We start from the raw sequence: 22104 nt of genomic DNA, 5'->3' as shown, positions 1-22104 counted from the left end.
TCTTTGGGGCAGCCCCTGAGATATTGGAACCCTGCTATCATGTCACTTCTAATCCTTCTTTTCATTAAACTAGACATACGCAATTCCAGCAGCAGTTCTTCATATGTTTTAGACTCCAGTCCCTTAATCATTTTTGTTCTTCTACTCTGCACTCTGCACTCTTTCTAGACTCTTGATTTTTTTTTGTGTCCTAGCAACTCAAACTGGATGTAATATTGTGTTGTGAGTGCTCCATCACTGGAGGTTTTTAAGAAGAGATCAGGTGAACATTTGTCTGTAATTGTATAGAGTCTTCTCCTTGAGCAGGGGGTTGGACTAGAAGACCTCCAAAGTCCCTTCTATCCCTATTATTCTAACCCAGATTATTCTGATCTATGCACATGGGTCAGACAAAGCAACCATTTAATGTCCTGATACTTCTTGTTCTTTCTGAGATCCAGGAGCAGAATATTCAGCTGGACTCCTCTGCTTCCTTCCCACGTCCAGATAGGGATGCCCTATCACAGCATGGCTGTGCTGTCCCAGCCAGTGTATGGGAAATGGATAGTTAGATAGCAATTATGAGCTGTCCTCTTAAGGGAATGCATCTTGGTAAATGTAGTTAAAGGTATCCTGGGAAATGTAGTCCATGTCACGTGACCACATCTGTAATCCTGATTGGTCACTGAATTGACCCTTGATGGGTTGGGGGAAGTTTTCCTCACTTTTGCCTTAACTCTCTAATTCATGGCAGCTTCTTTCAATCGCTACGAGATGGGTTAGGAGATAACCATTTTTTACTACAAGGCAGATATACAAAGGATTGGTCATTAAAGAAGAACTTTTGTCACAAATGTGAGTTATGAGGATACCTGATGAACCAATAAACGTAATTTGTTATGGACGTCTTGTTGAGTTATCTATCTGCATCTGTACAGTTTACAAATCCACCTCTGTGCAGAAGGCAGAAAAATGGCTGCACCACCAAGCTTTGTTTATTTTTTTATGGGTAAGGAGGCAAAGAGGCAGAATCCCATTCTTGGTGTTAGAAACCTCGACTAAGCTGACAAACGTTCCCCCGGGGGGACAAGCCACTGCTTTGTGGCTTAATTTTGTAATTCTAGATTCCTATTTTTTCTTTAAAGAACACAAACGGAGGCCGGAGGCCAACATAAAAGGGAAAAGCAATCTACGAAACCCACCACAAATGAATTCTACTTATTCCTTTTTATTACTCTGCCCTAATAAATTAAAAAATAAGGAAGAGGCAGAAAGATAGTCTAAAACCAGAGGGAGGAGCTGATTACAATCTTTGCAATCCGAGTTAAGAAATTCGTTTTCTCTGGATATGCAGGGGGGGAAATACTCTGCAGAAGACAATTCCGTCTTCAGGGTTTGTTGGGGGAGGGAAGCAAGATGTGGGGTGGCTTGTTAAGGTGTTTGCTGGAGGTTTTACAGTCCACAATTTGCCCCCAAAAGGGACTTTGCATTTCAGAGAATCAGAAACAGCTTCCCCAGTTAACAAATGCAAAGATTTCCCTGTCCAGTCATCTCCAATACTAGGGAGCAGTGCTCAGTTCCATTTCTTTGAACCAGCATTGTCCAAAGACACATCCATGGTCATATGCCAACAAAGTGGTACCTATTTATCTACTCACATTTTCCCACTCAAATGGTACCTATTTATCTACTCACATTTGCATGTTTTCAAACTGCTAGATTGGCACATGCAATTGCTAGCTGGGGCAGATAACAGGAGCTCACCCCATCACACGGCACTCAGGTCTCGAGCCTGGGACATCAACTTTCCAACTGACAAGCTCAGCATCTCTAACCACTAAGCCGTCATGCTCCCATCCAGCCAAAAATGTGAATAAAAGGCAGAAGGTCTTGTGAGCTGAAGTTCCCTTCATCAGTGCATGGCACGATAGCAGAAGACTTAAATTGGGGTCAGATGAAAGAAGAGGAAGACAGATTGGTTATGCAGGGGCAGGTTAAACAGGAAACAGATCACAATGCAAATCATTGCACTGCATTAAAAAATAATGCATTTTTTTAAAAAAAGAAGCAGAGCCCCAATCACATTATCATAGTTGCCCCTTCATGTGTGTGTGTATGTGTGTGTGTGTGTGTGTGTGTCTTGAGGACCTTTCTGGATCTAGCTCTCCATTCCTCCATCCTCATTTTGCAGAAAGATCAAATAGTCATGGGAGTTTTATTTATTTTATTTTGATTTGTCCATTGCTTACAAGATAATAGGTATAAGTATAAACATGAGTAAGAATACAGGAAATAGGTGCGAATAAATGGGGACAATAGGACAGGGCCGGTAGGCCCGATTGTGCACTTATGTACTCCCCTTACACCAACCTCTTAGGAATGGGGTGAGGTCAATAGTGGATAGTTTGCTGTTAGAGGAGTGGAGGGTTTGAGGATGTAACAACAGAGTCAGGTAGTGCGTTCCAGGCATTGACCACTTGGTTGTTGAAGTCGTACTTTCTGCAATCAAGTTTGGAGCGGTTTACTTTGAGTTTGTATCTGTTGTGTACTCTTGTATTGTTGCAGTTGAAGCTGAAGTATTCATTGACTGGTAGGACATTGTAGCAGATAATTTTGTCTACTACGCTTAAGCTCAACTGTAGGCGGCATAGTTCAAGGTTGTCCAAGCCCAAAATTTCAAGCCTGGTGATGTAGGGTATAAGTTGCGAGCAGAGGAGTGTAGTACTCTTCTCATGAAATACTTCTGGACTCACTCAGTTTCAGGGGGAAACTGGTAGAAGAAAACAAAACACTAGAAAATTTCACTTTGCTCTATATAGCCATGCTTGGCAGTTTTGAATGGGGTTTTGAAGGAGAGCTCTGTTCACAGGCTCCATAGAAAATAAAGATCCCTTCAAGGTTTTGCACAATGCTTCTACTTTTCAGAAGTACAAAGCAAATTTGGAGCAATTTTTAGCCAACCAGAGTGACCCACTCTCCTAGTGCGCGGCCAAGTTTTATTTAACAGCCTGCCAGGTTCATCAGGGAGCAGTCTGCATAGATGAAATTTGCTCCAAGAATGATCATAATAGTGGGAATGATCATAATTAATTCCCCAGAGCATTTGATACTTGCAACATTTTTAAGGTGTCTCTTAAGAAAATTATACCTCCGCTGGCTTTTTATTTATTTTTCCTTTTTTTTAAGTTGGTTGATTACGTGCTATTATTTTCAGCTCCTAGCAACCAAGTTAGACAGATAATTTTTCTCCCCGATGAATGGAATGGAACGGAATAGAAGTTGGAAGGGACCTTGGAGGTCTTCTAGTCCAGCCCTCTGATCAAGCAGGAGCCATTTCAGACAAGTGGCTGTCCAGCCTTTTCTGAAACTTACCCCAGTGTTAGAACATTTTATGACTTTTCTTGCCACATTTGTAAAGTGAATCACAGCAGTTGTTAAATTAATAACTCGGTTGTTGTAAATCAAAGACTATCTGTCTGAATGTATCTCACCACCCGCATGATTAAATTTCTCTCATTTGCCATATTACAATTGTGATGACCTGGGGCGTGGCACAAAGGCAACACAGTCAGATAATCAGTAGAAGTCCCTTTATTAGCTCCAACTTCGCCCCCAATGTGCTGGTTACCTTCTGGCTGGAGAAAAACTCTCCCAAGAACAGCCTTTGGCTGCAGAGAATCAAGTCCAAAACGTGGTCAACAAAAACTAACTATAAGTCCAATCAAGGCAAAATGAGGTAATTAGTTTGACAGGGCAGGAACAAGAATTCCAGACATGGAGGAACAGCAATAACTCCACACAGTTGGAAAGATGCCAGGAATACAGATAAGCAAAGTCAACACTAGATAAATTCTCCTTTGCTCCCAGCAGCTGCCACACACAGCTTGCATTTCTTTTAAACTTTCTTCCCAGGTGTGGCTAATGAAGAGAATCAGGGCCCTTTCCTCCCCCATAAGCCATGCAACCCACGTTGCTCTCTTCTCCATTCCTCCCTACGTGCCCTAGGATGAAGAGGGGGTGGGTCTGGGTCTTCCTCTGAATTCCCTCTCCCTTGTTCTACCTCTTTCCTGCTCTGCCCAGCCTGACTTTGCCTTTCCCCATTTCTTCCACAACCAATGGAGCCACACTCCCACACCCTGTCAGCTGTTCATCTTCCTCCTCAGAGTCAGATTCTGACAGGGGCATGACAACAATATTCTTGTATAAGGCGCCTTGAGTCGCCATATGTGAATAGGCGGCAATATAAATTTCTTAAATAAATATGCAAAATAAATATTAGCATTAGAACTGGATCAGTTCAAAAGTCTGTCAAGTTGAGCATCCTGATTTCCCAAGCTGATCAGATATGAGTTTTGACAAGTTCATAAGCAGGAAATGCTTCTGCCACTATTCTTCCTCCAGAAAATGCATGTTTTCTTTTTCCATTCTGAAATTCCATTTCGCTCTGAGATATTCCTTCTCCTTCATTTTTAAATAGTGGATATCTAAGCCCATGGACCTGACTACATTTATGTGGCTGGATGTTTTACACTCTATACGTATGTCACGTGGATACACTTCCTTCCCTGGAAAACCACAAGTTTGATTCTCCCAAATCTCACCTCATAGATTTATTTAAAACCTATTACAATCCTGACAGTTTTAACTATCATTTTCCTTCCTATCAACCCTCTATGTGGAATTTTCATTCCCCAACACACTCTCTCCATTTTTAAATGCCAGCCACGTTGAGACGATGTTTTTTACCGAGTTGTCCAGCACTGTCCAGACAGAGATTTCTTTCCCTAATTAGTCACCACCAGCTCAACAATGAAATAGAAGCCTTTCAGGGTTATTTACGCAGCCGTTTTTTTTTTCATGGCTCTTTGCCAACATTTGTTTTCAAAGATGCTACGCATAGCAGAGTTCTTGGAGCCTCTGACGCTTGCCTTACCAGAAGAAACGTGCTTGGTGCATAAATGTGAAGCATCTGAAAGCAAAGATTATTATTTCTTCTTCTTCTTCTCTTCTTCTTCTTCTTCTTCTTCTTCTTCTTCTTCTTCTCTTCTTCTTCTTCTTCTTCTTCTTCTTCTTCTTTCTTCTTCTTCTCTCTCTCCTCCTCCCTCCTCCTCCTCCTCCTCCTCCTCCTCCTCCTCCTCCTCCTCCCTCCTCTTCTCCTCCTCTTCTCCTCCTCCTCCTCCTCCCCCCTCCTCCTCCTCCCCTCCTCCTCTTCCTCTTCTTCTTCTCCTACAACTTCTGAAGCAGAGGTGGTATTCAGCAGGTTCTGAACAGTTCTGGAGAACCAGTAGCAGAAATTTTAAGTAGTTCAGAGAACTGGCAAATCCCACCTCTGACTGGCCCCGTCCCCATCTATTCTCTGCCTCCTGAGTCCCAGCTGATAGGCTGGGTCTTCTTATGTTGCCCTGCACAGGAGAACAGAGCTAGAAAGCAGGTTAGTGGGGTGGGGAGGGAATGGGGATTTTGCAGTTTCCTTCCCCAGCCACGCCCACCAAACCACACCCACCAAGCCACACCACGCCCACCAAGCCCACAGAACCGGTATTAAAAAAATTTGAATCCCACCACTGCATTTTTTTAGTGCTGCTGCAACTTTGAACCATCACGAAATGAACCATTGTAAGTCGAGGACTTCCTGTAAGCACAACATCAATCAACCTGTTTGAGGACGGGTGGAAAGACGACATTATATTTAAGATATTGAGGCAGATTAAAAAACTGCTTCGACTTAGCTGTGAGATAATTAACTGAGATAATGCATCAGAAAAGACCATCAGAAGGCATAGTTATAAAGAAAATAATAGACTGTATAGAGATGGACAGGCTTACATTGAAATTAAAAGACAGATTCAATATACTATAGAGCCTGGTATGAGTGGTTTAAAAATAAAAATAAAATAAAATGGCAATTAGGAAAAGAATAAGGAAGAATGTAAATATGTATATATGTTATAAAAAAGATTGAAGTGCAAGATGAAATATATTGACTTGTAACAAAAGCAAGATGTAATAGTAATGGAATAAGTAACCATATATTGAAAAATGTAAGGAAATGTGAAAGACGTCTTGATGACGAAAACAATGCATATAGTATTATTTTATGTTTTATAAATTTTGGAAAATTAATAAAAAATATTTTTTTTAAAAAAGAAAAGACCATCAGTCTTTTGCATGTGCTTCATAATAAATGCCAGAGTTCCAACTAATCAACTCCAAACCAATAAACTCTGTGACAACCATCTTCTCAAATTTCCATTTTATCAGAGTTGTCATATTGGCACATCTGGGCACATCTGGGAAAACCTGAATCTGAGAGTTCTGGGTTTTCCCTTCCCAAAAGAGAATTCAAATCATACCCAATCAAAACTTCATCCCAACTTGAGACATTCCCACAGTCACTCCCCTCCAGGTGCAGGGCAACATGTCCTTGACTCTCTGTGTCTAATCTTCTACCCCACTATGAAATCCCCCCTCCCAAATTCCCAGGCACTGAATGTGGCAGCCTCGAAGCTTCCAAGTAGAAAATGTCTTCCAAGGCTGACAATAGACACAAAAGGGAAAGGGAAATTCACAGAAGGGTGGGAGGGTCACGGGAGCGTCTTTTGACATATGAAGCTCCCTATCACAAGATGGATTGACAAGTGCAGATTTCCAATGCTTTAAAAAGCAATTGGATGCATTTAAGGGAGACAGGATAATTGTCTGTCTCCCAGAAGACAGATGGAGGAAGCAGAAATACAGGAGGGTGAAGGATGCTGTCTGCCTTTTATGTGCGAACTTCTCGAATGCTTCTGACGGTGTCCACATCTGGATTGGTGTGAGTGGGCTTTTCCTTGTGGCCCTAGGCAGGGGTGGGATTCAAAAATCCCAGCAACTGGTTTTCTGCCTGGTTGCTGGGTGGGCATGGCCTTGGTGGGCATGGGCTACTGGAAATTCTGGGAAGACCATTTTTTGCCTTCCCCAGAGTCCAGAGGCTTGCCTCGGGCCTCTGGGAGAGTGAAAACAGCCTCCAGAGGCTCTCTGGAAGCTGGAAACGGGCCCGTTTCCAGACTTCCGGAACTTCTGGGAGGGCCATTTTAAGGACCCTGCACTTACCTGCATCCAAAACGGGCCATGTGGAGACTCCTGGGAGGAGAGGGGAGGGGCAGGCGGAGCCAGCTGGCCGGTTCAACTATTAGTTTGGTGAACCTGATATTAGTTTAACATCCGGTTCATCCGAACCGGTCCGAACCCAGTGAATCCAACCCCGGCCCTAAGGGAGCAGAAACTCCCAGACACAGGAGCCTGGTAGGAGACACAATGTTGTTGTGAGTTCTACCATTCCTTAACTGGACCTTAAAAGTCATCTAGTATCATCAAGTTAAATGAGGACAGGCAGAGAAAGTATGGTAGAAAGATTATTTTGAGCATTGCTAATTGGGGTGTGTCTTTTTAAAAAATGGTGGGGTCTCCCCCTGAGTTCATCTGGAGATGAAAAAGGAATCCAATGCCGATCTCAAAAAATATCAGTTTCCCTTGTTATCTGAATATCTGATTCCGTGAGACAAATCAGAATAGAGCTGGAAGGGACCCTGAGGTCTTCTAGTCCAGCCCACTGCTCAAGCAGGAGACCTATATACCATTTCAGAAAAGTGGCTGTCCAGTCTCTTCTTAAAAACCTCCAGTGTTGGAGCACCCACTCCAACTGGTGGCAAGCTTTTCTACTGGTTAATTGTCTTCACTGTCAGGAAGTTTCTCCTTAATTCCGCATTGCTTCCCTCCTTGATTAGTTTCCATCCATTGCTTCTTGTCCTGCCTTCAGGTGCTTTGGAGAATAAGTTGACCCCGTCCTCTTTGTGGCAGCCCCACCCCCAAATACTGGAATACTGCTATCATGCAACCCCCTCTTGTCCTTCTTTTCTCTAGACTAGCCATATCCAATTCCTGCAACTATTCTTCATATGTTTTCGTCTCCAGGCCTTTAATCAGTGGTGGTATGCTACTGGTTTGGCCTGGTTCTGCCGAGCCAGTAGCGGCGATGAGCCGCGGAGACCAAACCGGTTCTCTCCGTCATTCTGCTGTTGGGCCTACCTGCCTGCCCAGGCTGCCATACTCACCTTTTTCTTCTGCTTTTGAAGCGCAGCTGCTTTGCATGGCACAGGAGGGCCGCATGGCAGCTGCTGAAGTGACCGGACGAGTGCAGGCTCACAGGAGGATGTGTTGGACTGGCTGTGCACCCGTGCAAAGTGAACGTTTGGCACTCACGAGCATGCAAAGTGTGTACCCGTGCACAAAGTACACCCACCAAGCCATGCCCACCGAACCGGTGGTAAACGTTTTTGAATTCCACCACTGCCTTTAATCACCTGAGTTGCTCTTTGCATTTTTTCCCCCAAAGTTTCAACATCTTTTTTGTAACATGGTGACCAAAACTGGATTTAGCATTCCAGGTGTGGCCTTACTATGGTTTTATACAATGGTACTAACATGTCACGTGACTTTGACATGACATTTTGAAACGACAAGCATATTTTTATTGTATAAATGTTCAAACCTATGCCAGCTCTGCAACTGTAAAACAAAATTGCAAAAGTTCTGCAAATCCAGCCAATGCAACAAACATTCCAGAAAGCTTAGCATCCCCTGCAAAGGAGCCAGGAGGACCTGAGGAATGTCACAGTTGCAATTCTGATTTCTCACATCAATGTGACATTTAATATGCCCAGGAAAAAAGCTGCATTACAGTGACACATTTCACATCTTATGATTTCCTCCCTACCCCAAAACAAACATTTGCATTTTCATAGACCTCTGGGAAGAAATTGACTTCTGTCTCTCTCTCTCTCTGTGTGTGTGTGTGTGTGTGTGTGTGTGTGTGTGTGTAGGTAGACAGCTGGACCACTGAGTCTTTCAAGCGAATCAAGAGACATCACATTACAGGCACTCCTCGCCTTACAACCCCAACTGAACCCAAAATTTATGTTGCTAAGCAAGACAGTTGCAAAGTGTGTGTTGCCTCATCTGACACCTTTCTGTTGTTAAGTGAATCACCCTCCGTTATTAAGTTAGTAGTGTGGTTGTTGAGTGAATCTGGTTTCCCCATGAATTTTACTCACCAGAAGGTTGCAAAGGGGATCACACAACCTGCAATGGTCACAAATATGAGTCAGTGGACAAATGTCTGAATTTTGATCATGTGTTGCTACAATGGTCATAAGTGTGAAAAATGGACATAAGTCACTTTTTTCAGTGCCATTGTAGCTTTGAACAGCCACCAAATGAATGGTTGTGAAATAAGGACCACCTGTAGCAATGAAGTCATAGCATAAACAATGCAAATTCCATAATTCACGTCATTTGCCCGATGCCAAGAGCACACAAGAGGTCCTTGGATTTTATCTACTGTATTAAGATGGGAAATCTTCAAATCATCAAGTGGAACAGACTGATAACAGATAATCAGAGTTGGAAGGACCTTGTAGGTCATCTAGTTCAACCCCCACCTGTTGTGGTTAGCCGGCAGCAGGTGCAGATGGCTGAAGAGAGCGATGACTCTGATTAGGGGCCAGGACCATCGGGGAGTGGCCTGCTGCCTTCAGAGATTGTGGGGGCTGGCAGCAGTGATGAGGAGGTTCCCGAGGAGCCTGTGCCAAGTGCACATGCACCAGGGGTGGGATTCTACCAGTTCGCACCTATTTACTAGAACCGGTTGTTAACATTCTAAGCAGTTCGGAGAACCGGTTGTTAGAAGAAATTACAGGGCTAATCCTGTAAGGAAGGCAGGAAGGAAACATTCTGGTGTTGCTTACAGAAACTGCCTCTCCGTTAACCCTTCTTACATTCTTGGCCACGCCCAGCCAGTCACATGACCACCAAGCCATGCCCACCAACTAAGCCATGCCCACAGAACTGGTTGTTAAAAAAATTGAATCCCACTCCTGACGTGCATGAAGGATTACTCGGAGGAAAGAACAATTACAGCAGCACAGGTGACTCGGGAGTAAGACTGCAAGGTAATGGCCCTTCCCTCAAGAGGATAAAAGCCAGGTTTGGAAAAGTGTTCTTTGCAGAAAGCAAAGAAGCTCTTAAACTCAAGATGGTGGACATCTTAGTTCCTGTTTGGAGAATCTTACAAATTAGTTCTTATCTCTGGGTTTTTGGCAGCCTTGACAAACAAATTAGCTTTCTTGTCAGAGCTAATTAGTGGAAGGCTGCTGCCTTTGTCTGTGTTTGCTCTTTGGGAACACCACCGAAGCGGGAGACCCGACACCATTTCTGACAAATGGCAGTCCAGTCTCTTCTTTAAAGTCTCAAGTGATGAAGCTCCCACAACTTCCGAAGGCAACTTCTGTTCCATTGGTTGATTGTTCTCACTATCCGAAAAATTCTCCTTATTTCCAGGTTAAATCTCTCCTTGTTCAGTTTCTACCCATTGTTCCTTGTCTGGCCTACAGGTGCTTTAGAAAATAGCTTGATTCTGGGGCAGCCCCTCAAATATTGGAAGACTGCTCTCATGTCTCCCCTGGTCCTTCTCTTTACTAGACTAGCCAAGCCCCGTTCCTGTAACTGTCCTTCATTTATTTTAGTCTCCGGTCCCCTAATCATCCTGGTTGCTCTTTTCTGTACTTTTTCTAGAGTCTCAACATCTTTTTTATAGTATGGTTACCAAAACTGGACGCAGTAGTCTAGGTGTGGTCTTACTAAATCTGCATAGAGTGGTATTAGTACCTCACTTGATCCCATCAGCATGTCTGAAGGCCAAACTCCTTCAGAGATGGAATCCCGCATCCTCTGAAAGAGAGACCATTTCCCATCTCCTGGAGATTTATTTTAATTTTCCTAAATTTTGTTTTTCTGAGCGCCCCATACTTTGGGCAATTATGAATAATTAGATGTGGCTGGTGGGTGATGCTGAAACCAGAAGCGGAGATGGCCACGGCCTTTCTGCTTCTGGCACTCTTTGCAGTCTTCCTTCCTGTTGCATTTTGGTTAATTGTTTCGCCCTCCATTCATTGATGTGGGATCCTCAAGAAAATTGCCAGCCCTTTGAAGTAGGTCAGGTCAGGAAACATACACTACAAGAAATATGAGTGCTCTACTTTATTGATGTAAGAGGCCATAATAACAGACTCGGGAAAGCTTGACAGTGTTCCCTTTTCCCTCCCTTTTATACCGAAGAGACCCAAAGCAAGACGATCTCGATTTTCTTTCCCACATTTTCTTGGTTTCCTGGCCTGTGCTGATGTTTTACTAAATATCCCTGGTTATTTTGTTTTATAATGGTCTTTACAGCTTTATGGGGGGGGACCTAGACATTCAAACCTTATTTTGTTATTAGTTAACCTTATTTTGCGAAGCTTCTTCTTTGGTAACATTGAATTGCTGGCTAGGGCATACAAAACCTTTGCCAGACCAATTCTTGAATACAGCTTGTCTGCCTGGAACCCATACTCTATATTGGACATTAACACGATTGAGCGGGTTCAGAGGTATTTCGCGAGAAGAGTACTCCACTCCTCTACTCACATTAGCATTTCCTATGACTCCAGGCCTGAAATTTTGGGCTTGGTCAATCTGGAACTGCGCTTCCTGTGGTCCGATCTAAGCATAGTACATAAAATTGTCTGCTACAACATCTTACCCATCAACAACTTCTTCAACTTCAACCACAATAATACACGGGCAAACAACCAATACAAATTCAAGGTAAACAGCTTCAAACTCGATTGCAGAAAATACAACTTCAGCAACAGAGTGGTCAGTGCCTGGAATGCCCTATCCAACTCCATTGTTACAGCCTCAACCCCTCAACAGCTTCAATCTCAAACTGTCTACCGTGGACCTCACCCCATTCCTAAGAGATCCTTTAAGGGGGCATCCATAAGCGCACCAGCATGCCTACCATCCCTGTCTTACTGTCCCCATTTACCCGTATTTACTTCCTTTATTCATGATTATGTTTATACCTATACTTCTTATCTTGCGCATGTTTGACAAACAAATAAAATAAATAAAAATATATCAAAAAACACCTGCCTTGGCACTCACCAGGCACTTGAACTATTTAAAGCAAAGCATCAGCCTTCAAGATCATTTTTTATAATAAAGGGTGCCTCTTCACCCCTTCAATCTCCCCCCAAAAATAAAACTGTGAGGGGGCTGCGATCCAAGCCTTATTGTCTGTTGCAGGCAGTGGAGAGACAATGGAGCCTTAGTAGCACAGGGGTTAGAATGCAGTATTGCAGGCTAACTCTGCCCAAAGCCCAGAGTTTGATCCTGATGGGCTCAAGTTGACTCAGCCTTCCGTCCTTCCAAAGTCAGTAAAATGAGGACCTAGGTTATTGGGGGTAGGGTAATATGAAAATAATGCTGACATTGTAAACACCCCAGAGAGCATTGTAAAACACTATGGGGCAGTATATAAGATTAAATTCTATTGCTGTTGCTATGGCTATACTCCCACCTATCCAGAAAAGAAAGAAAGATAAGGGAAAGGAAGGAAGGTAGGTAGGTAGGACTCAGGTAAATCAGCACTCTGCAACAGGTCATGTCCTCATAATAGCCATGTCCAGCAGCCTCTCGGTTTGTCCCAATTCCAATGAAAATACAGGAAGGATTTTTCTGGTGGGGCTTTTTTTAAAAAGGGCAAAGGGAGCTGATATGAATGCTGGGATTAGGTGCAAGAAGTCAAGAGCCAGGATATAATTCAAAAGTACAATGAGTTTATTCCACCCTATCTATCTATTCTATCTATACACAAGAATCTGAATTACTAATGGTCAAGATGTGAACCAGCACTATATAAGGGTCAATGGACTTTGGGCGGGGGGGCTGGATTTAGGTCTCTTATGGGAGCACAGAGATTCCAAACTGATGATACATTTGACCCCACCCTCAGGCTCAAGTCTGGTCATCTCTCCCAGCTGGCTAGAAAGTCAGAGATCTAACAACAAAGAAAAATATTTGTAGCTCGGAGTTGAAGTGTGGGGTCCTTGGTGCTCTCTGAGCTTGGTGGTTTTCTTGCAGATGTTTCATTACCCAAACTAGGTACCATCATCAGTGCTAGCAGAGAGATGATTATGAGAAGAACACTGTATCTTTCGACACCTAACTTCCAACAATTGCAACAATAGTTTGAGGTGATGCTTGCATTTGGTCCAGCTTCTTGCATCCAGTGATAATTTGGCACTTCAAATCGAAATGCTACTTTAACCTGCAACACCATTTGGGTTCAAATGTTGAGGATTTAGTGGGGCCTTTGACTCTCCCAATTGACATCCAGCATCACAACAAGGCATCCAGCTGCAGCAACCTCTGGCCCTTCCCACCAGGACTCTAGAGTAATTCTCAAGACATCCCCATAAAGCAGAAAAACGGATACCTCTTTTCGCAGAAAGAACTGCAAGGGAGACTGGGGCCCTGTATGAATGGGGAGGGGGGGAAATTCAGCAAGAAAACTAACCTGACAGCCTCTTTGTTCCTAGTTTGTCTTTCAGCAGAACACAAGGGAGTTTTCCTTGATGGAGGAAGCTCAGCCCTTGCTTATCAAGGGAGGCCGAGGGGAGCAAGTGGCCAGTTTTAAGTTTCTGGGTGTTACCCTAAAAGAGGACCTGACCTGGGGTGCCCACATTGCAGCCCTGGTCAAAAGGGCCCAGCAGAGATTATACTACCTGAGACTTCTCAGAAAACAACAGCTGAACGAAAAACTGCTGGTGACCTTCTACCGCTGCACCAAAGAGAGTATCTTAACTTACTGCACCTTTGTATGGTTTGCCAACTGCACAGTGGCTGATAGGAAAGCACTCCAGAGGGTTATTGGCTGCCCCCTCCCCTCTTTGGAAGAGCTTTATAGCTCCCACTGCCTTAAGAAAGTTCAAAACTTTCTCAAAGATCCATCTCATCCTGGGAACCCTTTTTTTGAACTATTACCATCTGGCAGACGGTACAGAATAATAAAAACAAGGACAAATAGGCTGAAAAGCGGCGTCTATCCCAGGGCAATAGCTGTGTTGAATTCTACTGTATAGTGCAGTGTTGTTGCGGTGTCGGGGGTTTTCAATTCAATGTGTGGAGTATGAAGGATGTGTTTGTGTTTTATTTTCAATGTGCACTGAAGATGGTGTTTGGTTTCATTGTACGAGGTGCAATGACAATAAACTAAACTAAAGTAAACTCATGTGAGGGCAAAAAAGAAAAGCCCAAGATTCAAAGCAGAGCAGATGAAATGTGTTCTTCTGGGCACCGATTTCACTTTTGGTGGGAAATGCTGGCCGTCTGTTTCACTCCCAGGCAGGTGAAAAGAAATTTGTTCCCCATTGCAAAAAGAAAAGAGGTTTGGAAAGGGAAAGAAAGGAAGATGCCAAGAAGAAGAAGAGCGTGCAATTTATTCCCCCGGGTTACAAGGCCAATCGCTTCCCACCGGGGAGGCGTTTTTTTTTTTCCAGTAGCTGACGAAGGCTCCGTCTGACATTTCAATGAGGACCAAGAAGGATGAAGAGGAGGACTGAAAAAAGAACTGACCGAGGAGCTCAAAGAAGAAGAAGAAGAAAAAACAAATTGAGAAACGGGCGACATCCTCCTCCCAGACGCATAAAAGTCCCTATCACGTGAATCCTTCCAACCTGACACCCGGGTGAGGTGGCATAATTGGGACATTCACGGAGGATGAATTGGGTTGGGCAGGTCCCAGAGGAGAAGATCGACTGCCTTCTTTGAAACCAAACAAGGAGGGAGGGGGCGGGGGAAGACTTGAAAGGAGAAAAGGCCAGTTCTCATGGAAGGGGCCTACAAAAGGAGCAAGGATCGCTTGAGATGGGTTTCCTTTCCAACTCTTGAAAAAAGTATTACTTAAAAGGGTTTTTTCTTTGGTTTCCCCAGAGCCTGAAGTCCAGAAGAAAAAGAGGCCCCCATCTGGGAAATCTGAACTCAAATCCTTTTTGGTTTTAGAAAGTGTTTTATTATATTGGTATAGGGTTTCTTGCCTGAGCAGGAGGATAGACTAGAAGACCTCCAAGATCACTTCTAACTCTGTTATTTTTATTCTATTCTATTCCATCGCATTCATTTCTATTTATTCTACTCTACTCTACTCTACTCTACTCTACTCTACTCTACTCTACTTCACTACTTCACTCCACTCCACTCCACTCCTACTCTACTCTACTCTACTCTACTCTACTCTACTCTACTCTACTCTACTTCACTACTTCACTCAACTCCACTCCACTCTATTCATTCTACTCTACTCTACTCTACTCTACTCTACTCTACTCCACTCCATTCCACTCCACTCCATTCCAATCTGTTCATTCTACTCTACTCTATACTCTATACTACTCTATTCCACTCCACACCACTCCACTCCATTCCATTCCATTCCATTCCATTCCATATTATTATTAGACATTATAGTATTTTGGTCATGGCAAAAATGTGTGGTTGTTAGAAGTTGAAAAGGATGGCATGTAATCAACCAATCAATCAATATATTAAGAAACAAAAAACCCTCTGGGAAATCTGGATTCAAACCCTTTTTGTTTGTTTTTAAAATTGCTTTATATTATTATTATCAGACATTATAGTGTTTTGATCATGGAGAAAATCTATCCATATAGCTAGAAGTTGAAAATGATGTGATGGCATATAACCAATCAACGGATCGATTAATCAATATATTAGTTTGATACAGTGGTATTTATGCAACCTGGACTAGAGATGATTGCCACTTTCTCATGTTTAGATAACTTAAAGCCTTTAAAGGTACAGCAAAAGAAAAGTTTTCTGTCATTGTTAGCTCTGCTTGGAAATGTCAAAAGGTAATAAGCAGAAGGTTGTCTAAATGTTATATTGAAACTAAATACAGCATTAATAAACAATTGCAAATTAGATCCAAATCTTTGTTGTACAATAAAGGTTTCTGTCTCCACTGTATTTTTAATTGTTATTGTTTGTGCATGTTGGAAAAAAGAGGGAGAGAGCAAAGCAAATGAACGACAACAAAAAGAAAAGAGAAAAAAGGTGATTTAACACGTATAACACACGCATCTGGGCTCGGTGACTTGGGCTCACCAAACTGTGGGTTTCCTCCTCCGTTTCCTTCCCACATGCCCGCGTTCTCTGCACCTCCCTTTATACGTCAGCGAGTTTTCTCTTTACGAGGTCAGAGGGAATGCTGGATAAAACCAGCCTCCAGTCTCTTTGGGGGCACGGGTGGAGCTTCATCACTGGAAATATTCAAGAAGAGACTGGACTGTCAAAAATGGTGCTTGGGTTGGGGGCTTGAACTAGATGACCTACAAGGTCTCTTCCAACTCTGTTCTTCTGTTAGTAAGGATGAGCTGATAGCAGGGAAAGCAAGGCAAGGTCTGGAATAAACCACCCAAAAGTTAGACAGTGAAAATCACCCCATGGTCCAGCACAGAGTCTCCAATCAGCATCCAGTAAGATGTTATGGGAAATCCCCTTTGCAGGTGTTCTGGGCCACAGGACGGTTGGCCTTGAACAAATATAAACATCTCCACTCAGCAGAGCCACAGTTCATGAGTTCAAACCTCCCTTCCTATTCTCACAGGACTGCTCCACACCATCTCGCTTCCCCATCCCAAATGCCTAAACCTCCCCCACTCCCTGGGGTTGGACTAGATGACCTACAAGATCCCTTCCGACTCTGTTATTCTGTTCTGTTCTGATTTGGTTTTTAACTTTGTGTGTGTGTGTGTGTGTGTGTGCCTTTAGTAATTTGCAGTGCTTATGAAGCCCTTTTTAACTCTCTGGCTAGGAAGTATAAACGCAGGTGATCACAGGTATTGTGTTGCATGGAAAAAAAAGGGTGGGGATTTGAACTCATGGTTGGGGCTGCCATTTTGACTTTTTTTGATCCCTTCCCCACAGACTCCCAAGCATGGTCTTTTTGTATTTGAGACCTGTAAATGGGGAAAATTTGGCAAGGTTTACAAAATATACTAGACAAGGGGTGTTGCAAACTCGATTTCATGGAGGGCTGCATCAGGGTTGTGTTTGACCTCGAGGGGGAGGGATGGGCATGGCCGCCTTGATGTTAATCACATCAGGGGGTGCCTATGGTGGCCCAAACTCTCTGCCAACAAAAATGGCTCCCAAGCTCCATTTTTGGCTGCAATGGCCTCCTGCAACCCTCCCTCCTGAGCTCCATTTTCGCTGCCAGAAGCACCCTAGGCTGGTCCTTCTCTGTTTCCAGGGCAGCCCCACAGGCCAGATCTAAGCACCCTGTGGGCCACATCCGGCCACAGGCCTTGAGTCTGACTCCCCTGTACTAGACTAAGCTAAAGTCAGACTGAGAGAAAAATCGGTCCCAAAATAGAGAGTTTGCTGCCAAGCTTTCTTCAAAGTAATCAAGCTTTGATTTCAATTTCTTATCCTGCCTCAATGGACTTCTTTTTGGCACATGGATCCAGCATGGCAATCCAAGAACGCATGGAGCCATCAGCCCGAAAGGATCTGCACGTGTTCCATGTAAAATACAAATATTTAGGTTAGCGGTCAGGAAAACAAGTAGAAGGGAAGAGAAGAATGCATGGCTAAAAAGGTTTTCTGTAATGTTTTGTTCATGCAGTATTAGCAGTTGCTTCTTCTTTCTTTGTGTTGTGTACCTTTCACTTTCTCCAAAATCTGTTAAACAACTTAAATTAAAAATCTGCCATAGAAGGACTACTGCATGCTATTGCAGCTCTGGGGCAACGGATGACACATGTGATGGGGCCATTGCTCAAAGGATACTTGTGTGAAATGTCAGATTCATGTCTTTTGTGCAGTGAATTCATGAGACAAACATGATGATGTCATTGAAGCTTGCTATGGACTTGGCTAGCATCCGTACACACATCCATACCCATCGATTTACGTTCGGGAATGCTGGCCCTTTAAAAATTACTATTATAGCATTAGCACTTACTTATATACCGCTTCACAGTGCTTTACAGCCCCCTCTAAGTGGTTTACAGAGTCAGCCTATTGCCCCCCAATAATCTGTGTCCTCATTTTACCAACTTTGGAAGGATGGACGGTTGAGTCAGCTATCAGCCAGTGTTGTGGTTAGCTAGCAGTGGGTGTGGATGGCTGAGGAGAGCGAGGACTCAGATGAGGGGCCAGGACCATTAGGGAGTGGAGTGCTGCCTTCAGAGATTGTGGGGGCCTAGCAGCAGCGATGAGGAGGTTCCTGAGGAGCCTGTGCCAAGTGCGTGTGCACGCAGGATTGCTCACAGGAAAGAGCAGCTGCAACAGCAAAGGCAACTCGGGATTAAGGCTGCAAGCTAATGCCCCCTACTTCAAGAAGATAAAAGCCAGCTGTGAAGCGAACGTTCTTTGCAGGAAGCAAAGACATTTTGAAACTCCTGCCTCGTGGACATTACAGTATCTTAATTTGGTATTTGAAGACTCTTGTGTTGTGAAATATTTCTTATCTGTGATTCTTGGCAATCTCCCACAGTTTTGGCAAGGTTTGTGCTTATCCAAGTTAATTAGTTTGCAGCAGCCTTTAACCGGGGATTCGTAAGACTCATTAAAAGGTTTCTGTTCCCTTTGATTATTGTTTGTCTTATTGGAAAAGGGTTTGTGTCAGAACAGCTGCTCAGGATCGAACTGTGGGGAGTGAGCAGAGTTAGCTTGCAATGCTGCATTCTAACCACCATGATTTTTTAATTATGTTTCATTTCTATTAATAAAATAATGAAATGCAAATGAAAAAGCAGGCCTGTTGTGGCAATCCTACTACAGGGACTCCTCAACCTAGGACCCCAATTGAACCCAACATTTATATTGATAAGTGAGAAATTTGATAAGTCAGAAATTTGTTAAGTGAGTTGGGTCCCATTTCACAACTTTTCTTGACACATTTGTTAAGTGAATCACTGCAGTTATTAAATTAACCATATGGTTGTTTAAGTGACTCTGGTTTGCCCCTTGACTTTGCAGAAGGCCGCAAAACCCTGAGACACTGAAACTGTCATAAATGTGAGTGAAGCATCCGAATGTAAATCATGTGACCATGCTGCAACAGTCAAAACTGTGAAAAGCAGTCATAGGTCACTTTTTTCAGTGCCATTGGAACTTCGAACGGCCACTAAACAAATTGTTTGTAAGTTGAGGACTACCACAGAAAGGCACCGAAACTCTCTGTCACTTCAAATAAGTTCTGGCATGGAAAATTGGCATTTTCTGTAGACTCAGCGCAAAGTAGCATTCTGGAACAGGATCCAGGCAATGTCACGTCGTGTCATTTTTAAAAGACCACATATTTAGAGAAAATGGCCTTGACTCCAAAAGAGGAGAAGAGGGCGGCGGCTGCTAGCGGGATTAACTTCCTATGAAAACCAACTGATGGATCTGAGGAACGCAATGTTAGTTTGCCAAATGAGGAAAATGAGTCATTAATGATAATGAGGCATTGGGTGCGCCAATGAGTTTTGGCTAACAGTTGGATAATGGAGGACCTCCCCTGCCCTCCATGTAGTCCTTGACTTACAACCATTCATTTAGTGACTGTTCAAAGTTGCAGTGCTGAAAAGAAGTGACTTATCATGGTGTTTCACACTTATGACCCAGTGGTGGGATTCAAAAAAATTTACTACTGGTTCTGTGGGTGTAGCTTGGTGGGCTTGGCAGCAGAAGGATACTGCAAAATACCCTTTCCTTCCCCACCCTACTAACCTGCTTTCCAGCTCCGTTCTCTTGTGCAGGGCAACCAAAGGAGACCCAGCCAATCAGCTGGGATTCAGGAGGCAGAGAATAGATGGAGGCGGGGCCAGTCGGAGGTGGTATTTGCCAGTTCTCCCAACTACTCAACATTTCCACTACCGGTTCTCCAGAACTGGTCAGAATCTGCTGAATACCATCTCGGTTATGACCGTTGCACATCCCCCTGGTCACATGATCAAAATTCAGCTGCTTGGCAACTGGTCTGTATTTATGACGGTTGCAATGTCCCAGGGTCATGGGATCCCTTTCTGCAGCCTTCTGATAAGCAAAGCTAATGCAGCAGCCAGATTCACTTAACAACCGTAATTCCCTCAAAGAAGACGGAGTCAAGCTATTCTCCAAAGCCTCTGAGGGCAGGACAAGAAACAATGGATGGAAACTAATCAAGGAGAGAGAAGCAACCTAGAACTAAGGAGGAATTTCCTGAACAATTCATAGAATAATTAATCAGTGGAACAACTTGCCTCCAGAAGTTGTGGGTGCTTCAACACTGGATGTTTTTAAGAAGAGATTGGATAACTATTTGTCTGAAGTGGTGTAGGGTTTCCTGCCTAAGCAGGGGGTTGGACTAGAAGACCTCCAGGGTGCCTTCCAACTCTGTTATTCTATTCTAACTGCAGTGATTTGCATACCAATGGTGGCAAGAAAAGGTGCAAAATGGGGCAAAACTCATATAACAACTGTCTTGCTTAACAACAACAAAAATTGGGCTCAATTGAATGTCGGGATTCCGCCCCCCCCCCCCCCAATGCAGAAGTCATGTAGTGCCACCGGTCACCTCTCCTCAATGAAAAAGAGACTTTAAAGAAAATTGTTTTTCCTCCTCTTCGCCTCTTCCATTCTTCTGCTAGCCTCCACCCTCCCTCGGGGCGAGTTGACTAACCATGGAAGCTCTTCCAATCCAGGCGGTGGCAGGTAAAACAATGAGCCACGTTGACAGGTTGCACCATGCATGGCTTCTCAAGTTGAAACATCCCTGCCCTGCCCTGCCCTGCATTGGCTCAGCTTGCTGGAGAAAGAAAACACCCACAATTTCCGGTACAATAAGGAAGGGTGCCTAGAACTCAACCCACGCAGGTAATTTCTCCCCAACCTGCCTTAGGGTCCAATGGGGAATGCCCATCCAGAGGGCACCATGTTGGGGAGGCTGCAGGAAAGACAACAATCTTCATGGCCACCACCCAAAACCCAAGGAAACAAACAGGGCGTGATGTGGGCGCAGAACGAGTTAAGCAAGTCCTGTCAACACAAAAGCTGTGTGTTATTGCACCTGGGTTCACTGGCACACTGGTAGCACTCCTCCACGGTTACACTCAAGATGCATAAGCAAGTTTTCTGAATCCAGGAGGAGGGTGCTATTGGGGGTTTAATCAATTACTGTACCTTGGCAGCTGAATGCCACAGTGCGCGTATCACCAACGTGACGATGTGCCTGGAAGGGCATTTTCCATCCTTTCTTAAAAATCATTCCCAAGGTGCATGAAGCTGAACTCCACTGTTGCTTGTTTCCCTGCTCACAAGCACAGTTCACTCACATCTCAGAACAGAAGAGCAGAGCTGGAAGGGACCTTTTGAGATCTTCTAGTCCAACCTGCTGCTCGAGCAGGAGAACCTCTACCATTCTACATTCTCTAACTGGCTGCCCAGTCTCTTCTTAAAAGCTTCCACTCTTGGAGCACCCACATGTTCTGAAGGCGAGCTGTTCCGTGTAGGATTCAATTGTTTTTACTACCGGTTCTGTCGGTGTGGCTTGATGGGCGTGGCAGGGGAAGGATATTGTAAAATCTCCAGTCAGAGGTGGCATTTGCCAGTTCTCTGAACTACTCAATATTTCCACTACCAGTTCTTCAGAACGGGTCAGAACCAATAGTGGTATTTGACCGGTTCTGCCTGGTTCTGGAGAGCCGGTAGTAGCGATGAGCCACAGAGATCAAACTGGTTCTCTCGGCCACTGTGCTGTTCAGCCCACCCACCCATCCGGGCTCCCATACGCACCTTTATCCGCCGAATTTGAAGTGCAGCTTCTTTGCGCAGCACAGAGTAGTGCTGCGCGGCAGCTGCCGAAGCGACCGGGATCGTGCAAGCTTTCAGGAGGCGAGTTAGAACGCCCCTGTGCCTGTGCAAATGTCTCTGTGCCTGCACAAAGTGCGCGTTTGGCACACGCAAAGTGTGTGCATGCGCACAAAGTGTGCCCACCAAACCACACCCACCAAACCAGTGGCAACAATATTTGAATCCCACCACTGGTCAGAACCGGCTGAATATTACCTCTAAAGCTGTTCCACTGGTTCTAACTGTGAGGAAATTTCTTTTTAGTTCTAAATTACTTTGTTCTTTGTTTAATTTCCATCCATTGTTTCTTGTCTTGCCTTCGGGTGCATTGGAAAACAGGCTGACTCCCTCTTCTCTGTAGCAGCC

The 22104-nt window shown here is 44.1% G+C and overlaps 1 long non-coding RNA gene across 1 annotated transcript in view; it reads right to left on the bottom strand.

Annotated features, from left to right (window-relative positions):
• The window catches only part of LOC148124717 (uncharacterized), a 42320-nt gene extending 20905 nt beyond the window's left edge, over window positions 1-21415 (bottom strand). Inside the window, exon 1 of the long non-coding RNA XR_015745103.1 lies at window positions 21070-21415. This is a non-coding gene — a long non-coding RNA (uncharacterized LOC148124717). The remainder of the gene's footprint in view (window positions 1-21069) is intronic.
• Window positions 21416-22104: the final 689 nt, after the last annotated feature.

Source organism: Pseudonaja textilis, chromosome 13 (genome assembly GCF_049901715.1).
Source record: "Pseudonaja textilis isolate UNSWEBS1 chromosome 13, rPseTex1.2, whole genome shotgun sequence".
Taxonomy (NCBI): domain Eukaryota; kingdom Metazoa; phylum Chordata; class Lepidosauria; order Squamata; family Elapidae; genus Pseudonaja; species Pseudonaja textilis.
The sequence above is the reverse complement of the archived record's forward strand: the minus strand, read 5'-3'. Positions and strand labels throughout refer to the sequence as shown.